Source organism: Cyprinodon variegatus, unplaced genomic scaffold, assembly GCF_000732505.1.
Source record: "Cyprinodon variegatus isolate N-32 unplaced genomic scaffold, C_variegatus-1.0 Scaffold1203, whole genome shotgun sequence".
Lineage (NCBI taxonomy): Eukaryota > Metazoa > Chordata > Actinopteri > Cyprinodontiformes > Cyprinodontidae > Cyprinodon > Cyprinodon variegatus.
In genome coordinates this window covers 10,045-15,308 of record NW_015151656.1, presented here as the reverse complement: position 1 = coordinate 15,308, position 5,264 = coordinate 10,045, and the positions used below count along the sequence as shown (strand labels likewise).

The window sequence follows — 5,264 nt, the reverse complement described above, 5'->3', positions numbered from 1 at the left end:
AAACCAAGTCCAGTGGATATTTTTTGAATTTTTACGGAATTTCTTCTCTCCACTACCAGATGGGGCCCTGTTCTCGTTTCGCCTCCTTGCACACCTGCGGCTCGTTGGGTCTTCACCAGAGGATTATTTGAGCAGCGGGCTGTCACTACCTCGATGCCAGAGTGTTTGCCAGTTTTGGGTACTCTAGCCAAACTGAGACTTGTAGTCTAACTTTAGCCTTGTCTCTCTGAGTCTAAACTTGCTTTGTCTTTGTTCTTCGGCAGGAAGCCTTTCAGTATCACTGGATAAGCCTGGACCTTCTATCCCCCCTGGAAGGATTAACCGAGTCACACTGAGCAAGAGGAAACCTCCACATGATCAAGTCCATTTCTGGAAAACCAAGTGACAGTCCACTCGTTTACTCCTCTGGATCCAACGCTTGTCTGCCTGTCCGCTCTCCATCGAGTTCATCCACAAACTTGATCCAAGGAATAACCAAGAGCCCCCCAAAACGTGAGTGCCTCTCAAGCAATATACAAGCCTCTGTCCTTTTTTCCCACGGTCCATGAACTGATCATTATGATCTCCCCTTCAGAGTTTCCAGTTCCGGTTCACCAGTCAGCTGAGGTCCAACAGCATTACAAAGCAGAATATCTCTCTCCATCTGTGTTTTTGCTAACCCACAATAAACCAGTTAACTTTTACCCTTGGTCGCTAAGTGGTTCTCTGTGTGTGGGTCAGATTTTTAGAGCCTATTATGACTAAACATTTGCTAATTAAAAAAGAGTTAGCATCAAATAGGGCAGCTACGAATAAATGTCTTATTTATTATTGTTATTATTGTTATTATTATTTTTATTTTTTTATTATTTTTTTTCCTTACAACCAAAATGCCTTCTTAAAGTGTCTTACACAAACAATCACTCTGGACAACTCAACACTTACCTCTTGGCAGTTGAGAAGGCATAGCAGGACAATATACACAGGCAACAGCAATTAGCATGAAATAAACTTGCATTAAAATTCCCTGGAGGAAAAAAAATGATACTTGTGTTTGATTTTTCCTTAAACTCTTCTATTCTAGAACAACTAAAATGCCTCCAAGCAGCAGGGCCAAATTAAGACTGCAAGGTCCAAATACTAAGTTGCAGCAACAGTACCACCCTCAGTAATATTTTGTACTCACGATAGGAATGTTTTTAGATGTTTATTTTGGTTTTCTGTTGTCTTCTTTTTGTGGTTGTGTCATATATAAGTACCAAGAAGAACCCTATGGCAACAGTCATAACAAAAAAAAAACTGTAATTAAAACTGTAATTTCTTTTTTTCAAGTTAATGACAGTTTTCTTAGTAATAAACTGTCATTAACCAGAAAAAACAAAAAAATGTGCAAGGTTCCCTGGGCACAAAATGTCAGAGGCCACCCTCCCAAGGTAACAATAGCAATACACATGCAGCATAACACGCTGGCTTATGTACATTCATTCTTATTTATATCCATTGGGAACTTGAACACTTTCCATAACAAAGTGTTCAAGGCTAATTAGAGCTATATGTCTAAAAATGCCTACACATTCCTGTCACACAGTGCTTTTAAATTTCTCCTGTTTTATCCGTCCCTCTGTCTCCCTCTTCCCATGTTTGTCTACCCCTTCTCTCTTCAACATTTTCCCCTACTTTTCAATGGCCACCTCTGGATCTATGTTTTTGTACATCTCATATTTCCTCTCTCTTTAGAAGAAAGACAACAGGTGTGTGACACACCTGATATTTCCACTTTGAGTTGCAGCAGAAAGGTTTTCGCTGATCTCTGCAGACAGGAAAGAATATCCCTGAATCAAGAAATCAACGTATAGGCCTGCAGAGCCTCTCTTCTCTAGGTTTTTTTGTGGTTCAGTGGTCCAAATGACGGAGAGGAACTGAAGGGCATAACTCAAAACAGCCCTGTGAAGAGTTGTTCACAGATTTACCATGGTCTGTCACTTAATTGTCATGAGGACAGGTGTGTGTTTTCCTCACATGCCCCGGCTGACCCCACGTTAGTGTTTTCCAGCATTGTGCATCTGTTTGCAATTCATTTGTATAGTGACTGAATACATTGAGTTAGGGCTAGTTAAATCTAATTTGCATATAAGTGACAGGACCCTAATAATCAAGATTACTGATCTGAGCAGGTAAAATCTTATTATCTTAAGGTTTCATTTGAGTAAAAATTGTTATTAGCAGGTTTTGTATTAATCAGAGATGCATCCTTAATGTATAAGAGTAATATAGGTTTTTGAAAACAGGCATTTTATATATATCTATATATACATAAACATGATGCTCACATAGCTGATTATACATCCGACTTAGCTTAAATAAACTCTCAACAGGTCAAGATACCAACTCTTATGCCAATTTTAGTATGACAAAGTGACCTTTGTCAACTGAACCCTAGTTGGCCCTTACATGCCAGATGTAATTCAGAGTGATTCCTTGAGGATGTAATTTATTTATATACATCTGGGAGGTAAAAAAATTGTGAGTTCTGTCTAAGGCTCTCGACAATTCTATCTGAATGCCAGCCATGAGGGTTTGAAGATAGTTCTCTTTAAATGTTCACTACCCAGTGACTGGCAGTAGAAGGAGTGAAATATGAAAGTCTAATACGGTGGCATATATGCTTTCAATCCCTTCCACAGGAAAACAGCCTATTAATAGCAGACTTCTGTGTCTGCTATTCATACAATAGCTGGTCCGACTTCATAGCATACATGCCTTTGAACTCACAGCAAAAAAAAAAAAAAAAAAGGACTTGTGACCCAATCAGGGTGTAAGGTCTCTCAGAGGACCACCTACTGCCTCAACCTTCTCTTGCTAATCTATCACAGTGAGATAAATTTGACATAAGTATTAAAAACTGATCAACTTTGGGACAGAGAGATTGTGATTTTGGTGCAATATTCACAATGAACCCAAGTCTGATCCATCATCCACCATGGAAATCAGAGCCTTAACTTAGGTCAGTCAGGTTGAAAGTCTTACCCTACAGCAACCTTGTATCAATGATTTAAGACCAGTCTCTGCAGTTAGTTTCTATCATTTATGATTCCCTAAATTCGCATTGGATCAGCCTCTGTCACAGCAAACATTGATAGACTTTCTTCATCACCTGAATGGAAAAGTGTCTTATTTTTTGGAGTAATTATAATTCAAAACCTGAAGCCTTTAGAGTTGTGTAAATCACGTGAAGAAAGGACCTCCTGAGACACGACAAATTTAGCCGCAGGACATCTGACTCTGTTGTCAGCAGAAACTGTCTGCTTCTTCAATTACCTCCTGTTCCAATCAACTCTGTCCTAAAGCTGCTCAGGCGCTTACTTTTAATGAGCTACAGGAACTGCCGTCTACTGAGTCCATTGTCATTTTAAACACAGACAGACGATCAGCTCTGTTAGAACGCAATGTGACTGTCTGAAACTTTTCCACACTGACAGTTAGGTTTCTAATGAGAAACAAGGAGATATTTTGTCATCTCAGGTGTGTGATCAGAGCGGATCTCCTGTGTAACTAAACAGATTTGTCAGAAGGTTTCAAGAACTTTTTGTCAGCTCATGTACAGCATCTGGCCTTCAGCAACAGCATGTCCAATAGGTTCTATTGTTAGTCTGAATTCAGAGAGTTGAAGGTTGACATAAGACTGAAACTTACCGTCCCCACTTTATGTTGCACTTGTGAAGTACCGTAATTGGACCAAGAGAGCAGTTATGAGATAATGGCGGTGTTCTTTCCTCTGTTACAAGGACATGTTAGCCGTCTGCCCCTGCAGCTTTGCTCTTTACCTTCTCTGTTCCTGCATCGTCTCATTCATCATTCAAGGATGAACTGGCCCAGCAGCACCACCTATGTTTGCAAATGACTCCACTGTTTAACTAAATGACTCCAAACTCTTCTGCTGTTTTTCTATTGCTGATGCTCAGAACTAATGATTTTAATATTGCAGTTATTACTTGGTGTAGAACCTCAACAAAATGAAATATTAAAGTTAACCAGGAGGGTATAAGAACCAATTTCTACATGAAAGATGAAAAATATAAAATATATATAAAGATAAGATAAAAGATATAAAGATCCATCCTACAGCAATAATTGAGAATAGTTGTTGTGCTTTTTTAGACTAGAAACTTACCTGAAATTAAGTTTATCAGAACGAAAGCAAGAGAAACTCACATGGCTTAGCCCAAAACACTGACACTGTCCAAACTCTGACTGTTGCTAAAGTTATATAATTTGGAGCTTACTTTAGTTGCCCTAAGCCAAGAAGAGTACAAATCAGAGCAAAGAGAATCAGTGATATCTAGCTTTCGTCATCCCCTTTAAAAGAGATTAAATGCTCATATTTGGTCTGGACTGCAGGAAGCAGGATAGTTTTTAGGCCATTTTAATTTGATTTAAATAGTGTAAATCATGGGGCTGTTTACCCTTCCACCACTCATTCCTAAATAATGTAATTTCAATCCAATAGACTAATAATAAGTACACATAATTTAATCAGGCGGTTTTAAGATGTGGGGGCAGAAATTTTTGATATAACTCAAACTTCAGATAGAGAAGGAGATCCTGAACAGAAACAGACCTACCGCTCCCGTCACAGTGAAAGGAATTAACTGAAGTGGTTAAGTCTACCAAGGTGGTTCCTAGAAGAAAAAAGAAAAAAAAGGATTTGTTTTGGACATCCAAGCTTGATTTATTCCAAACAAGAGGATCCATAGTATCCATTATATTTCTTCTTCATTATCTGGAATTTCCTGTTGTATATATAGGAATGTGCTTTTTTGAGTATTGTTTACAGTTGAAACTAGTTTTGCTGATTAGGATTTATTCTTGCTCTTCTCATCTCACAGCTGACTTTTTTTAAATAACAGTCTTAATTGTGCAAACATTTAACACGATGCCTGTTGCTATTTTTGATAAATACCCAGTAAACATCAAGGGGGTGAAGCAAAGAGTGCAAATAACTGGACCCTGAATATATTTAAATTTTATTTTTATTTTACCTGACTGCTTCCATAAGTTTAATTTACAACTTATGACCAGCACAAATTCAACATAGCAGCTTAAATATTTTGAGGAAAACTACTTTGAGGTGTTCATTAAATAGTTTCCAGTGCTCTGGTAAAAGAAAAGCTGCAACTCAGCTGTGCCCAGAAATAAATGGGTTACTATCGGCAGGTCATTCAACAGTGAAATTAGAGAAACACAGATGCTGCCCCGAATGTAAAGTGTGAATAAAATTATCCTGA

At 38.3% G+C, this 5,264-nt stretch overlaps 1 long non-coding RNA gene across 1 annotated transcript in view; it reads right to left on the bottom strand.

The window, feature by feature from the left end:
* LOC107102109 overlaps positions 1-3,795 on the bottom strand; it is a 34,670-nt gene extending 30,875 nt beyond the window's left edge. The window contains exon 1 of the long non-coding RNA XR_001482113.1: positions 3,673-3,795. This is a non-coding gene — a long non-coding RNA (uncharacterized LOC107102109). The remainder of the gene's footprint in view (positions 1-3,672) is intronic.
* Between the last annotated feature and the right edge of the window lie 1,469 nt (positions 3,796-5,264).